At 43.9% G+C, this 16,415-nt stretch overlaps 1 long non-coding RNA gene across 1 annotated transcript; it reads right to left on the bottom strand.

Annotated features, from left to right (window-relative positions):
• Positions 1 to 6,517: 6,517 nt before the first annotated feature.
• LOC129685947 (uncharacterized) lies at positions 6,518 to 12,314 on the bottom strand. The gene is made up of 2 exons (XR_008721564.1): positions 12,222 to 12,314; positions 6,518 to 7,248 (listed from the first exon to the last, which is right to left on the bottom strand). It is a non-coding gene; the product is annotated as an uncharacterized LOC129685947 (long non-coding RNA).
• Between the last annotated feature and the right edge of the window lie 4,101 nt (positions 12,315 to 16,415).

Below are 16,415 nucleotides of genomic sequence, written 5' to 3'. Positions count from 1 at the left end.
GGATGCACTAGCAATGGGGGGGGGGTCCATAGTGGCCTTTGAAACCAAGAGGACGTATTGCTTCTGTTTGGAGACCCCTCCTCATCTGCTGGGCCTGGCTGTCTATCAACCTGCTCTCCTCTGGCCTGCCGCTCCTTCTGTACTTCCTGTGACTCTCTCCAAGCTTGGCTGTTTGATCGGCAGCCCTCCTCCCTGTGGGCTGTTTGTATGTACTTTGGTCATCCTGTCTTGCTGTGCCCTCTGGTATTTATTTGCCCTTGATTTCTGTTGATAAAAGGGCCCCGATTTTACTGCCGCTCAAACCCTTGCATTTCTTGGTGTGGCCTCGTTCTCTCATACCCTGAGCCTGCTCCCACCTCAGTACGACTACCGCCTATTCTGAGAGGGGATGTGACATAGACCACCATAGACAATTCCGCTTATTGAGCTCAGCCATAGTCTAAGAGGATGACTTGACATTCCTACTATGTTTTATCCGTGCTCATTGTGTGTGTCCATATCAGTGGTGGGGAGCTGTGTGTATACCGTGGCACCTGTGGAGGTCAGAGGACAACTTGGCAGGAGTGAATTCTCTTCTTCCACCCATGCGGGTCCCAGGGAGCAAACTCAGGTCATCCGGCTTGGCAGCAAGCGTATTTGCTGAGCCATCTCCCTGGCCCTAGGAGTATGGCTTTTTCTTGGTTCTTTCCATTTCTTAGTATTTGTGGTGTTGTGTGATGGCGCTGCCTAATTTATATTCTTGAATCGCATTCTTCTGCACCTCAGAATGTGTTCTTTGCAGAGTTTATTTATGCTTCTCTTGGCTGACACTCATAGAAAGAGATTCATTTTCAAATGTCTGAGCAAATCTGTTTACTTTTTCAGATCAGCTAACTCTAGCCAGTAGCAAGGGTGGGTTTAATGACCGGGATAACAGCACTGTTTAACCTTAGCACTCAGCTTTGATTAAGTAGCCCATAAAAGCCACGTGTCATAACTCACATATTATTTAACCTTTCCAACAACTCTTCATGTCTTCATCTCAGTTTTATAGATCAGGAAACTAAGGCCTAAGAAGAGTAAATAAGTTGCCAAGCCTTCCAGCACTGATAGTTAAAGCCAGGATTTTTTTTTTTTTTTTCTTGGTTTCAGTTTTTTTGGTTTCTCAAGACACAGTTTCTCTGTGCAGCCCTGGCTGCCCTGGAACTCACTCTGCAGACCAGGCTGGCCTCAAAGTCAGAGATCTGCCTGCCTCTGCCTCCCAAGTGCTGGGATTAAAGGCCTGTGCCATTGCCACCAGGCTAGAGCCAGGATCTCACTGTATCAGTTTCCAAAATACAGGCTTCTGCTACCCTTTATTGCTACCATTGCTGCAGCTCACAGCTTACAACATGGAGAGACAGTATCAATACCAAATTGCCAGGCGAACAGCATAGAGTGTAGATATGAAGAAGATTTTGACTACTCTCTTCTGATAGGATAGAATCGGATCACGGTGGCTAAATAGGGTAGCCTCCGGGAGGAACCAGGCTAGAGCATCTATTACCCTCACTGTCCAGGGAGGCTTCCAAGACATAGAACCAATCCAGATGGACAGACAAGGGGACTGAGCAGCAAAGAGAGAGAAATGGCCATAGAGGGAGCAATCCCCAGTGTGGAGAACACCAGCGGTCCTCCTCATGCGAGTCACAAGCCAGCTTGTGTGTTTTTGCCAAATGCTAAAAAAGCCCAAACGGAACGGAGCAAGGAGAGAGTGTCAGAGAGAGGGTACGGGGGCTCCAGGAACAAAGAGATGACCATGAACTCTGATACGCTTGCATTCATCTTACCCAAGATTCCCCATCCTGGTAGTCTAGTGGAGAGGCATGCATCTGAGCTGTAGAGGGCTGGGGCAGGGATTTTGTAGACTACAGAGTAGAACTTCTCAGCTAAGACAGTGGTCAGTACTCAAATCATAGGAACTTGAAGGACTTCTAGGAGCCAAAATCCTAGAAGTTGGAAGGTGAATTTGGAATTGGGATGTGAGTGGGAGGATGTCATAAAAACAATGAATAAAACTAATTGAGTTAGTAGAAAAACTATATACTTTTTTTGGGGGGGTTTCAGACAGGGTAACCCTGTCTGTCTGTGTAACCCTATCTGTCTTGGAAATGGCTCTGTACACCAGGCTGGCCTTGAACTCAGAGATCTATCTGTCTCTGCTTCCTGAGTGCTGGGATTAAAGTCATGAACTTTTTTTCGTCCATGATGGCTTGGCTGTTTGCCAGCTCTCTCCAAATTTTACAAAGGCTAAAACATGTGCTATACTATAGAATCTATAGAAAGCCCATGACTCCTAATTCCCATGTCTCATGTTCTGTCCAATCACCTGCTTTGCCCTGAGGGTGTGTGCTTGCTTCCTGCTGCTACTCACAGAGGTTTCCTTGCCCTACCCGCTCAGTTTGGTTAGCCAGTTCACTAAGATCATCTTCTTGATCATTTATTCCGGATGCAACCCTTCACTTTTTTCTGTTGCTTATGAACTCTCATCCTGCCAACTGGTGACTCATCCTCGGACACCCTGAATCCTCTTCAGAGGTAGGCCCAAGGGGATAGTTCTCGAATTCCACCTTGGAACCAAGAGGCAGAGACCTGTGTTGCGTGAGCTGTGAACCATACCACCAGTCAACCATGACCTCCCAACGCTGTAATTCCTACCTGCGGAGCAGAGCAGGAAATGATTGTAGCATTCGGCTCAGCCCCGGTTGCCTAGGCTTCTCCAAATGACCTACGGGAACGCAAGAAAATACGTCTATCGAACACCGAACTTGAATGTCCTCTACTACAGTTTTAGGAGAAAGCAAGTAAGGTTTTTCTTCTTTCTGTCTTCTCCTCCTTTTGTGTGTATCGCAAGCATACCAACTGCTTCTCAACAGAGGGAGGGATTTTCCAAGAGCGATCACACTTGTTCAGTCAGTCCCTGGACCAAGAAAGAGAAAGGCACGTGCACACACTCCCTCCATGTCCCCCGACCTGGCTGCTCCTCCCCATAGAATAACTGCTTTTCTGACTCCAAACAATTCATTTTGGCCTGGTTTAGACGTTCATACAGATAAGGTGGATACCTTGTATCATTTTTGGTTTATTATGACATTTTTAAAAGATCCAACCATGTTGTATATAGCCACATTTTTCCACCCCCCCTTGTCATATATTTCATTGTCTGAATACATTACTCTTTATCCATCCTACTGCTTTTGGACGTTTGGGCTGTTTCTAGTTTTTAGCTAGTTTTATGCTAACTCTTGCTGTGAACATTCTTGTGCACGTCTTTTGATGAACATATGTGTGCATTTTAGTTGGGTCTGAATCTTGGAGTAGAAATTTTTGGGTAAAAAGTATATGCATATGTTCAGTTTTAGTAGATACTGCCAAGTGGTTTTCCAGAGTTGTAACCAAGAACATTTTTTTTTTTTGTGGGAGGGGGAGAGGAGTGTCTCATGTAGCCTAGGTTGGCCTTAGATTTCCTGCATAGTTGAGGCTGGTTCTGTAATATTGATCCTCCCTAAATTCTTTATCATTCTGACTCTACCTCCCAAGAGCTGGGATTTACAGGCCTGCAGCACCATGCCTGGCTTTTTCTTTGTTGTTTGTTGTTTTGTTTGTTCAGAGGGGGTTTCGTAGGGTATCTTAGCAGCCCAGTCTGGCGTTGAACTTCCTGAGTAAATGATCTTGAACTCCTTATCTTGCTTTTCCCAAGTGCTGGGATTTCAGGCGAGAGCCACCTAAAAATCTAGAGATTAGGTACAATCTAAATCTGCAAGGCAAGGGGGGTACCGAGGCAGGCAGGGAGAAATGTGGCTCGTAGTGTCTGCTGGTAAATGGAGTTTAAAAGGAATGCTTTTGGGTCAGTGGTAGCGGGGGTTCCGTTCCCAACACCCACATGGGGGCTCACAACAGTCTTTAGCTCCAGTCTCAGGGGACCCTATGCCTTCTCCTGGTTTCCTCAGACACTAGACATGCACACGGTCCATAGACAGACATGGAGACAGGATAAACATACAAATGAAAATATACAAATGATGTTTTTAAAAGGGTAAGCCTTCCCTTCACTTTGCCATTGTGGTTGAGCGTTGTGTGTGGTTTTGTTTGTTTCGTTTGGGTTTTGCTACATAGCCTGTGCTGATCTTTGCTTTACAATCTTTCTGTCTCCCAGATGCTGGAACTTTAGGTGTGTGTCATCATTTCTGCCTTTGCTGTTTTTTTTGTTTGTTGTTTGTTTGTTTTGTTTTATTTTTGTTTTCAGATAATTTCTTTCCAACATAGAGGGCTTGAACAATATAGGTCACCCTGAAGGAATTCTGAAATTCAAGAATTTAGGATTTACCTTGGCACTTGCGGTGGTGGAATATCTCTTTAGTCCCAGCTCTTGGTAGGCAGAGGCAGACCAGCCTGGTCTACAGAGATAGCCAAGGCTACACAGAGAAACTGTCCCAGAAAACACACACACACACACACACACACACACACACACACACACACACACCAGAATGGAAACAGGTCTATGGTTCATGGCTGGCCTTTATGCACCAGCCTGGGGTAGGATGACAATGGTCAGCCAACTTTAAAAAAAGAAAAAAAAAAAAAAAGAAAGAAAAAGAAAAATACAAAACAAAATAATCTCATCCTACTGACAAGCAGCGCTGAGTAAGCCTTGTCTGGGAACTTCCTTTAAGCATAATTGCAAACTTCTGGGAACTTGAATGGAGAGTACGGGGGTGGAACAGACAGAGTTTTCTGTCAAAGATCTGATGTTTGAGCAACACACATGTCCCCAGGCACACTTCATTTGGCGGTACAGTTGGAAAACAGCGACAGCAGCAGCCCCTTCCCCCCCCCCCCCCCAGGATGCCAGGCCACCTTGGGTCTCTTCTGTGTCTCTCAAGGATTGTGGGGACAGGGAGGCCTCCCCTGCACTTCGGAGAAGCTATTTGCTGACTCGCTTCATCAGCCAGTCCTCCCGTGTAGCCGCTTCTCTGCTGGGGGGGGGGGGGAGGGCGGGGAGGGCTTCCTCCCACCTGTTCCACAGTCTAGCCACAAGAAAGACGGACTCTGGGGCCTGTTTCCTCGGGTGCCTCTAACGGCACAGAGCTTTCATTCAACTTTGTTTTTCACCTAAACCGAAAACAAGCGAGGTGATGTCACTTCATAATGTGCCATTCTCCCAAATCATCTCTCCTTGCTTTGGACAGGTGACTCCCTCGCCTCATTCTTGTGATCGTAAATAATTGCTGTGTAGCCCTGAACAAGTTACTCAATGTTTATGTTTGCTTTTTTTTTCCTGTGGGTAATATGGGGAGAAAAATATCGACCTTTCAGATATAGTGAGGGCTAAGTTTGTACGAGGGTCACAGAGTGGGGTTCCCTTCTGAGGTCTCTCTCTCTGCCACGACATGGTTGGCATCTGAGTCCAGACCCAGTTGCAGAGTGGGCTCATGTGCAGCCTGGCTCAGTGGGTGTTCATTTGTTCTCTTGGAGTTCAGCGTTCTTTCTGTATCACTGACTCCTGTTTCTATTTCTCCCCCAGACTTTGGTGACAATGGAGAGTGAGGATGGCTAGTGAGGGATGAGGGAGTGGTAGGAAAGGGGATAACTGCAGCTTAAGGTGGAATTCTGGTATTCTTGATCTAATGTTGTCTAATGCAATTCCAAACCAACTATAATTTTTAATTTTGCTAACATTAGGAGTAATTTGGTTTGTCTTGCTCCACTTAGTGAAAACCACTCTAAAACTTGGTGGCTTAAATTTGTTTTAATTTCTCGTGGCCCTACGGGTTGACCCATGGGTGTTCAGCTGGGCAGTCCTGAAGGTCTCACTTGGGTTTCTTACACGTTGGTAGTCAGATGGTTTCGTTCATGTATTGGACTCCTTATTAGGTGTGTCTGGAAAACCAGGCAGAGCTGGGATGTTGCTAAGGCTAGACCTCTTTCTATCACTTTACAGTCCCAGCCCCCCCCCCCGCCCTTGAACTCAAATGATGGTTCAGAACTTCAAAAGGCATAAAAGTAAGAGCTGCCAGGCCTTCCCAAGGCTTAGTCCTTGAACAGGCACAATATCCCTGTAGCCGAGGTACACTGTTTTTACCGAGCATGTACTTAATTATATAGCGTGGGCTGACATTGAACTAGGGATCCTCCTCAGCCTCCCAAGCACTGAACCTGCAGTCATATGTGGCACCATATGCAGAATGCTCTATTTCTTAAAAAGTAGCCCTGATTCAAAGCAAGGGGCCCGCTTATGTGCCAAAGGGTGAGGCCCGTGGGGGTGGAGTGAGGTTGGGGGCACCAATGTAACGGACTTCCAAACGAAATCTTGGGTTCGGTTTTATCTTTAGTTGCTATGTATACTAAGTGTGTGCCAGAACTTATCTGCCTTCCATCTCAGGATGTTTTTCCTGTAGAAGGGACCATCTTCATAAAGCACTCTACGAGAGGTTGGGGGACTTTGCCCACAAGACAAGTCAAACTCAACACGCCAGTTTGCGGCTTTTTTAGGAAATAATTTTAAAATCATAAATCATTTATTTGGAGGTAGGTGCATATTACAGCAGTACACGTGGAGGTCAGAGGGCAGCTTGCTGGAGTGGATTCTCTCCTGTTTGGGTCCCTGGGATCAAACTCAAGTCATCGGATTTGGTGGCAAGTTCTTTTCCCTGCTGAGCCTTCTCATCAGCCTGGTCTCTTCACTTCCAGGCCTCTCTGTGCACTTATCCACACACAGACACAAACCACACTCTTGCCATTTTGAGTAGCTTCATGAGGTCCCGTCTTATTAGTATAGTCCATGGTCCATCATGAATCATCATTTTGAGCTTCACAATGAAAGAAACAAGCTAATATTAATATGTATTAACTGTCTTTAAAAATGAAAACAAACTTATTTTTCAGTACTAACAGCCTTGTGCATGGTATTTTATCCAGCAACAGAAAGACAACTAATGTGTGTGTGTGTGTGTGTGTGTGTGTGTGTGTGTGTGTGTAAAAGGATAGCCTTTGAGAGTCAGCTCTCTCCTGCCTCATCAAGGGTCTCTCTTATTATTTCTACTGTCCTGTGTACTCCAGGTTAGCTGGACCGTGGGCCTTGTGTGAGTCTCTTGTCTCTGCCCTCCATCTTGATGGAGGATTACTGAGATTACAGGTGCTCACCACTGCCTCAAACTTTTTTACGTGGATTTTGGGGTTGAACTCAGGTCATTGGGCTTCTGCAGTATCTTGTTCCATATTGTGTTGCTGTGAAAAAAAAACAACAAAAAAACATCTGCACAATGGCAACTTAGAGAAAGAAAGGTTTGTTTAGTCCACAATTCCAGGTTACAGCCTATCACCTTCAGATTTAAACCCATCCTTGCTCAAGACACACAAAGAATGCAGCCCAGATTCTTGACCGAAACAATCACAGGAATGCTTTTAATCCCAATGCTTGGTGCTAGAGGCAGGCAGATTTCTGTTGGTCAGAGCCCAGCCTGGCCTACAAAAATGAGTTCCAGGCCAGCCGAGGATACAAAATGATACCTTGACTCAAAAAGAAAAAAAAAAAAAAAAAAGTGCTGGGCACGGTAGCACAGGCCTGTTGTCCCAGTGCTCTGGGAGGCAAAGGCAGGTGGATCTTTGTGAGTTCGAGGCCAGCCTGGTCTACAAAGTGAGTCCAGGACAGCCAAGGCTACACAGAGAAACCCTGTCTTGAAAAAAAGAAAAAAGTTTCCAACTGTCTTTGTTCCTTGCTGAAACCTCATGAGCTAGACCTCTACTGTTCACACTTCTTTCAGCATTCCTGCCTTCTAAGTTCCCAGCTGAATGACCCATTAAGCTCTACTTCCAGCAGGCAATGCATTTTCAAGCCCAGAGTTCCAAACTTTTCCGTATGCCACCCACAAAACAGTTCCAAAGACTCGAAAGCCATACATCAGGTTCATCCTCGTAACCACCCTACTCCTGGTAACAAAGTTTCCTCTTAGTCTCATTACCCATTGTCAGGACCAAACAGCCTGACAAGATCACCTTGGCGGAGAAAAGGCCTATTTTTGTTTTTAGTTCCAGCTTAGAGTCTGTCGTTAAGAAGAGGTCCCAGCAGCAGGATGGGACATATTCAGGAGGAATGTCTCAGGGCTAGTTCTTAGCTCGTTTCCTCAGCTCTTACACAGTTCAGGATCCCCTGCCTAGGGAATGAGCCTATGAAGAATGGGAAGGTCTTCTCCCTCTGATTAACATAATCAAGATGATCTATAGATATACTCACAGGCCAACCTGATCCATGTAACCCCTCACTCTCTTCCCAGCTGATCTGGATTATGGCAACTTGGCAATTAGAACCAAGCATCACACACTACTATGTGCCTTTACCCACTGACTGAGCCATCTTGCTGGCCCATAAAACGCTTTCAAATAGGACCAGATAATCTGATGTCTTAAGTATGGTGTATCTTGATTTAACTACTCAAGATAGAATTGTTTTGTGAGGAGCTCGGTTGAAAGGATTGTAAGCAAAGGGGCATGGAGAAAATGAAATGGTTGTGCGCTTCAGACTTATGTGGGGGCATATTAGATCAGAGCTGACTTGAGTGTCAAGATAGATTGCAACAGTGTTGGCCTTCCGATGCCCCATAAGAAGGCCCATTGTGAATTCTGCCATGGCCTCTTTGTGAAAACTAGATTCCATGGAGGCAAAAACCTCTTCAATATAGACCCAGGTGAAAAGAAAATAAGGCCTTCTGCCAGCTGCCAGAACCATCCTGACAGCCACGTGAGTGTCCACGTGAGTGAGCCCTGAGACTTCAATGACCAGTGTTACAGCTGAAACTCTATCTAGAGTTGTTCAGTCAAAGAAACTATGAGATCGGGAAAGTTCATTGTTTGAGCCACAAAGTTGTGAGGTAATTTATTTTATAGAAAATGAATATGTATACTCTTTTTTTTCTTTTTCTCCCCTCCTTCCTTCCTTTCATTCCTTTCCTTCCTTCCTTCCTTCCTTCCTTCCTTCCTTCCTTCCTTCCTTCCTTCCTTCCTTCTTTTTCTTTTTCTTTCTTTCTAAATGAAAAAATCTTTTTTCAGTACTAAGTGCCTTGTGCATGACATTTTATCACAGTATCAGAAAAGCAACTAATACTGTGTGTGTGTGTGTGTGTGTGTGTGTGTGTGTGTGTGTGTGTAAAAGGATAGCCTTTAAGGGTCAGGTCTCTCTACCTCGTCAAGTTGTCTCTGTCTCCCCATCTCTCCCTTCCCCTCTTCCTCCTTCCATTTCTCTCTCCCTCTCTCCTTCCTTCTCCCTCCTTTCCTCCTAGGGATTGAACTCAGGATTTCTTGGATACTAAATATATATTCTGCCACAGAGCTACACTCCCAGCCCTTTTGTGCAACCATTTAAACATTGCTTCTACAAAGTGTTTGTTCTTTTTGTAATTATAAGCTCATTGTTACCCTGAGTTATATTTCCGCATTCTTTTTTTTTTAATCACCAATTCTGGCCTCCATCTTTTTTTTTTTTTTTTAAAGATTTATTTTATTATGTATACAGTGTTCTGTCAGCATGTGCACATGCATGGCAGAGGAGGGCATCAGATGGTTGTGAGCCACCATGTGGTTGCTGGGAATTGAACTCAGGACCTCTGGAAGAACAGTCAGTGGTCAGTGACCTCTGAGCCATCTCCCCAGCCCTTCTTTTCCATCTTTTAACCCATTTAAGAATGCTGTTTTGGAGGGTCACGTTAAAACATTTTATTTTTTCCCCTGAGGGTCTTCCCATTTTAAGAAATTTCTTCTACCATACTGAAAACATAAGCCAAATGCTATAGGCTCCTGAAGTTTGGGCCTCATTTCTTCAAACCTGCTGAGACAAATGGAAAGGTAATAAAAAGCAAAATGTTGAGAGCATAATTTTTGTTTTGCTAGTTGTGCAAAGTAATTCTGGTTACAGTTAAAAAAGAAAGTGTATTGCTATAATTAAGTAATTTAGGTAAGTAATTCTGACTTTTCACCTAGCAATGGGCAATGTTCAATGACCCCCGAGGCCTTAGGACCAGGGTTGTCAAATACATTGCCCTGCGTGACTCAGCCTCTAATCGCTGTTGTTGTTTTACACAGATGAACATATGTATGTGTACATATGTGTAAATAAATAAATATTACTATTTTCCTTCACATGTTCATTGTTTCCATCAAACTATACTATGATGTTTCTTCTTCATCATTTTTCATGCCAGCTATGATGTGTGTAAAAGCAAAACACAAAAAACGGGGCTTGTGATCAAAAGAGTTGGAAAATGCTGCATGCTCTAGAATCCTCTGGGAGACACACAATGCACGTTAGCATATTAAAATGTCCTGAGGAATTCTTCAGTAAAGAAATCTGTTCAGCTCCAAATAAGATTTATTTGGATTAGTCAGGATCCAGAAGAGAGAGCAGCATCTATGTTAGGGACTTCATTAACACACACACACACACTCACTCACACGCTCATGATTATAAATGCATTAAAAAAAAAAACCTGGAGGCATTTGAATGGTAAATAGTAGAATGAAGGGACATCCGGAGATAGCTTAAGGGAAATGCCACTCCCAGGACTGGAAAGGAGTAAAGGAGGTGGAAAAGGAGGATGATTCAGAATGCTAAAAGGAAAGCCTACAACAAGAATATACCAGATATGGACATGTTTTTGTTTGGTTTTGTTTTCTGTTGGAAGTCTCAGCCCTAATTGAGGTAACTGTAGCCCTGACTGACACAGGAACAAAGTTATTAGTACATGATTAATAAGCGTATTAATATTGGGGGTACCGTGTGACATTTGGGCATATGAGTATATTGTGTAATCAGCCTGTGTCTGATGCAATCTTGTGAGAAACGCTGTTCCAGAAGCACCTGGCCAATCCAAGTTTCAGATTCCCAGTCCTTAGAAATGATGCAGAATAACTAGTAATTGTTGTTTGAAACTTTACCATGTTTCAACGTATCCTTTTTGACAGAAATACCTAGCACACTGATTTTCCTGTTAGTCGTGTTCTGTTGTGGCAAAATCCTTACACTCAGATGTGAATTTGGAATTTGGGCAACAGTTCTGAGGACAATGTTAGATAGTAAAAATCTTTTTCTTTTTCTTTTGTTTGAGACAAGGTCTCATACAGCCTAGGCTAGCCTCCGACTCTCTATGTGGCTGGGGCTGAACGCTGTCTCCGCCTGAGTGCTGGCTTTACAGTCGTGCACCTCCGTGACCGGCCATCAGATGGGCTTGAACTTAACTTAGATGTTGGGATGCTGGTCTTCAATCGAATGCTGTAATGAGATGATGTTTCTGTCGACTTGGTGGAGGTGTGTACACAGGTGCATTTTACATGTGAAAAAGACATGAATCACTTGACACCGGAAGGTGGGCCTGGTACTAGTCTCCAGGATAGCAGCTAGTTTCTAAGACAGCTCAATTCTAGCTGTCTCTGCCTTATATTCATACCCCGTGGCCAACAGCTCGTAACACAAGTGGGTGTTCCTTCTGCGATTAGGCTGTGAAAAGACTGTGGCTTCCATTTGGATCTGTCCCATCCCCCACCCCACTCCCAGTCTTGGATTACTCCCTGTTGGAGAAGTAAACTGCATGCTGTGCATGGTCCCAGGAGAAGTCCACCTGGCAGGGACCAGCCTGGCAGGAACTGTTGCTGGCGAGCTCGGATGTGAATTTCCTTTCCTTTCCTTTCCTTTCCTTTCCTTTCCTTTCCTTTCCTTTCCTTTCCTTTCCTTTCCTTTCCTTTCCTTTTTTTCTTTCCTTTCCTTTCCTTTCCTTTCTGAGACAGGGCTTCTCTGTGTAGCCTTGGCTGTCCTGGACTTTTTTTGTAGACCAGGCTGGCCTGGAACTCAGTAAGATCTGCTTGCCTCTGCCTCCTTGAGTGCTGGGATCAAAGGCGTGCGCCACCGTACCCAGCTTGGAAGTGAATTCTTTCTCCCTGCTCTAGCTCTAACTAACATCTCGACCTCTTGAGAGAAGCACCAGGCTCAGTCACCCTCTGTTACTAACTCTCAGGAACTATGTGAGATAATAGCATGCCTGTTCTACACCCGGATGTTTCCATGGCATTTCTATACAGCAACAAATAACCAACAGACAGAAGTTCAGGAGCCCAGACAGCCAAACAGGCACCAGAGATGGGGCTTCTCTTTTCTTCTTTGGGACAGTCTCATGCGGATCAGGCTGGCCTTAAACCAACTGTGAGGTAAAGATGACCTTAAATTCCTGATCCTCCTGCCTCTACGTTCCAAGTGCCTTGATTACAGGGATGCAGCATCACACAAGGGGACTTTTCACCTGCTGTTAGATGCAGCCTGAAACACAAGAGGAATAAAAAGATTTGGCCTACTGGTGGACCTTCATCTATCACCCATTGTTCCAAATCAAACCAAACCACAAGGAAATTAATGAGGGGGTTTGATACATGCTGTTTGTGAGGAGCAGTCCGGGATAGAGCAAAGGAGGAGGGACATGCGAGGATAAATGAGCAGATTATCAGCACAACCAAGAACCCCCTTTTCAGTAAAATTCCCGATAGAACTTGTTTTCAAACTCCAGCTGGAGAAACACTTCCTAAAATTTTCATCCGAAAAAAACAGGGCATGCCCGAGTCTTGTGCATCAGTTAAGAAGCCCTAAGCGAAACGCAGAGCCATTTCTCCCTCAGCACCTAGGGTAGCCCCCGTTTTCCCTAAGCACCGTCATGCTTGATCCCCACTCATTTAAACCATTTGTAAACACAATTATAGAGCTGTTTATTGTATGAGACATAATAAGCATTTTAAGTCAGGTCTGCTTCTGATTCCCTGTTGCCTCATCGCAGCGCTTAGTGTAGAACCTAGTAAACACCAGTGCCTGCTAAGTGAATGAGTGAATGTCAAAACCAGTGGCTGAAAGGGTATAATAGGTCTCTTCATTTATGTTACCATCATAGAAGCTATCATAGGAGCCTGTGGTGAAACCAAGAGAACGTAGGATAAACTTTTCTTGGCTGTCATACCTTTTGAACTTCTTTGAACTTTTCTTGAGGAAAGAGAATAATGAAATTGCAAACTAGTTTGTATCTGAGCAGGAATAATTATCCTGTAAGACCAAAGTCCTGTCTGGATTCCCCCCACCCCACCCCACCCCCGCCCCTGCATAAGGAGTAGGTCGGAAGGATTGCATTTGTCTTTTCTTTTAGCTTTGGCCACCCAGGGGGGGGGCAAAAGTCACCTCAAGTAAAAATAACATGTTCAGCAGTTTGCTGATTTCCTCTACTTCCCCAGGTTCCTTACTGATAGAATAAATGACAGTGAGAAAGGATGTTTGCAGACAATCTCCTTTAACTTGGGTCAGGCCTCTCCACTTTCAGCTTGAATTGCCACCATGCCCCCAACACGTCTCCAAGTCTCCCGGCATCTTGTTTCTAAAAACAAATCTTAGCTTGTCACACTCCTGTTTAGTCTTTCTTTTCTGGAAAAGAACCCAAACTCTTTATGCTTAGGACCTGAGGTTTCTTTTCCAGCCAAACTGTCCAGTGTCCCTCCTCTTTTCCTTCTGTGAGTTTCCCCTCCCCCACCAGCCTTTTCCCTGGCTCAACCCAACTCATCCTTCAAGATTTAGTTTCAACTGTCCCTCCAAGAAGCTTCTCGGGAACCTTTGTGCTATATCAGACCCCTTAGACTGTTCTATGGGCTGCTTTGGGTGCAGAGAAGCTTTTTTCTAAATCTCAACACTTCAGTTTAGAAAAGTGGGATGGTATCATAGCTCAGAAGCTTGGAGCAAAGATAGAAGGGACCCTGACTAACATGTATTGCCTGTCACATATCAGCTGTTAATGGGAGTGGTCATTCAACCTGCTCTCTTCTGTGTCCCTTTGTAAGAGCAGGAGGTCCACTCGGTCAGGTTATTGGCTGGAATAGAAAAGGTGGAAGGAGATCATGGATTTGCTACTCAAAGTAACGGAATTAGGATTTCAAAATTCAAGTTAAAATGAAACATTTGATAGAAAATTTGAGGTAGATGTTACATTATTGAGAAAAGTAGCAATTTAGGAAAGACAATGTTTCTTTCTTTTTTTTTTTCTTTTCTCAACTTGTGGATTTACTTTGTTTTGTCCCTCACCCTTGTATATTCACTGAAGTGAGGACCTGCGCACATTCGCTAACAAAAATGCTGTGTAACGTCTGTCTATTGAATTAAGTACAACATTAAGCCATTAACATGACCTTAAGAAAAATCAATGCTGTCTTTAGGCTGAAGACCACTCACTCTATGGCTTAATTGGTTCCTTCTTTGCTTTCAGCTTTTGACTCTAAACTTGAATTACCCGACAGAGTCACCATTAGTCACATTTACCTATTGGGCTCTTGAAATGTGGCTAGTCTGAATTGAAGTGTGCATTAACAAACATAGATTTTGGAAGGTTTGGCAAAAAAAAAAAAAAAGAGTCGCTATATGAATATATTTTATATGAACTACATATAGAATGATATAGTTTCTGACATATTGGCCAAAGATTTTAATATGTGTAATAAACAATAATTGAAATTATGAGATTTATTTGGCTACGTTTCATTTCTACTGGCTAGCTCTGATCTAGATTTGGCTTTTTTTTTTTTTTTTTTTTCCACAATCAGGGGTAGAGGATTAATCCTAAGGGCAGGCTTTGCTCTATTCTGGATTTCTCTATATCAAGCAAGGAGTCCAGGAGCCAGAGCCTCCTCCATTTCACACAGAAAGGAGCTCCTGAAAGCTGAAAGGAATTAAAGAGTAGTTTTAAATGGAGAGACCACTAAGTGGATCTGTGTTTCAAAGAGAAGGTCACCAGTGGTTAGTGAGCCCAGGCTACCTCTCAAAGTAACCTTGAAATTCCTCTCTGGATTCTTGTCAGCTATTTTGCTCTGTCTCTCAGTCACTGCAACAATCCTCACGCCTGGTGCTATTGTACATGCCCATTTTATAAATGAGTAAATCAAAGTTGTGACACCAGAAGGAATAGTTTTGACTTCATTTGGTCCAACTGTCCAGATGTCATATCTAGTATCTATCTTTTCCATCTTATTCTTGCATGTCCTGACACACACATACACACTATGTGTAGTGTAAACTGTATAATATAAAATGCGATCTCAACCATACAGAAAAAATTTTCCCATATAGGGAAAAATTGGAAGGATATGTATAAAAATGTAAAGAGGGGATTAATTGTGGGAATGTTATGGACTTTTTGAGGTAATACACTTTTTTTCCCCCCTGAGACAGTGTTTGTGTAATAGCCCTGGGTGTCCTGGACTCGCTTTTGTAGACTGCTTGGCCTCAAACTCAGATCTGCTGCTTCTGCCTCCAGAGTGCTGGGGCTAAAGGTGTGTGCTGCCACACCTGGCAATATGCAGTTTTGTTTTGTTTTTTAAGACAGGGTCTTGCTATGTAGCCCAGGCACATCTCAAGCTTGCTTATGATTCTCCTGCCTCAGCCTCTTGAGTATATATATATATCACCACATCTGTTTTTTTTTCATAGTGTTTTTTTTTCTAAAGCAATTGATGATCCTACACATCACTATTTCCTAAAGTTTCTATTTTTGTTTCTCCTTAACTCATACAAAATGTCATCTTAACACAATGTAGGTGGTTCCCAAGATGCTCTCTGAGAATGACGCTGGCCTCATTTTCTCCCTTCCTCCCCAGGTTTCCATTCCTTTCTCTGCTGCTCTTAGTCCTCTGCTGTGTCTCTTCCTTCCCCCAGTCTCTTTCTGCTGTGACCTCTGACCCACCCCAGACCCCTCCCTTCCTTGGTCTCCAAGTTCTTTCCTTCTAGAGACATCTTTCCTGTCATCAGATTCTCCTTTCTTTTGGATAAGATTGACATTCAAATGAAAGTTCAATCAAATGTTACTTCCTACGTGGTAGATTTCAGGCAAATTCTACCTGCCCCTGGATTCCTGAGGTGTATTATGGGTACGTGTGTAAGTGTGTCAGAAGGGAGGGGAGGGAGGGAAAGGGGAGCATGGAAGAAGGTGGATGGATATGCTTTAGAAAGGGCGTGGGAGAGGACATTTCAAGCTGGGGAAAGCATCGGAACAGAGAGCTGAGGATCCTCTCCAAGAAGGAGAGATGAGGGAAGGAGCTTTTGCCTCACTGGGTCTTGGGATCACTGACTCCTGGTCCTGGCACTCAGTTATAAAGGATGCCGACCTTAGTTGATTTGAGCTCCTGGATTGAATTAGTCCTGGTTGTATAATTGACTTTGATATGTGGCCTTTGGATCTGAATTGGGTTTAATGAGATTTAACTGCTTCAAAGAGCTTTATAAGAATTCATTTTATCCTTCAAATCTGATTTCAAATGCTGCCTACTTGATGGACTCCTCCTCCAGTGCTCCTAGAGTGTCACAGTTGATGCATATCTTATCCAGATCACTGCCTTTT

This window comes from Psammomys obesus, unplaced genomic scaffold, assembly GCF_907164565.1.
Source record: "Psammomys obesus unplaced genomic scaffold, mPsaObe1.curated_primary_1811, whole genome shotgun sequence".
Taxonomy (NCBI): Eukaryota; Metazoa; Chordata; class Mammalia; order Rodentia; family Muridae; genus Psammomys; species Psammomys obesus.
The sequence above is the reverse complement of the archived record's forward strand: the minus strand, read 5'-3'. Positions and strand labels throughout refer to the sequence as shown.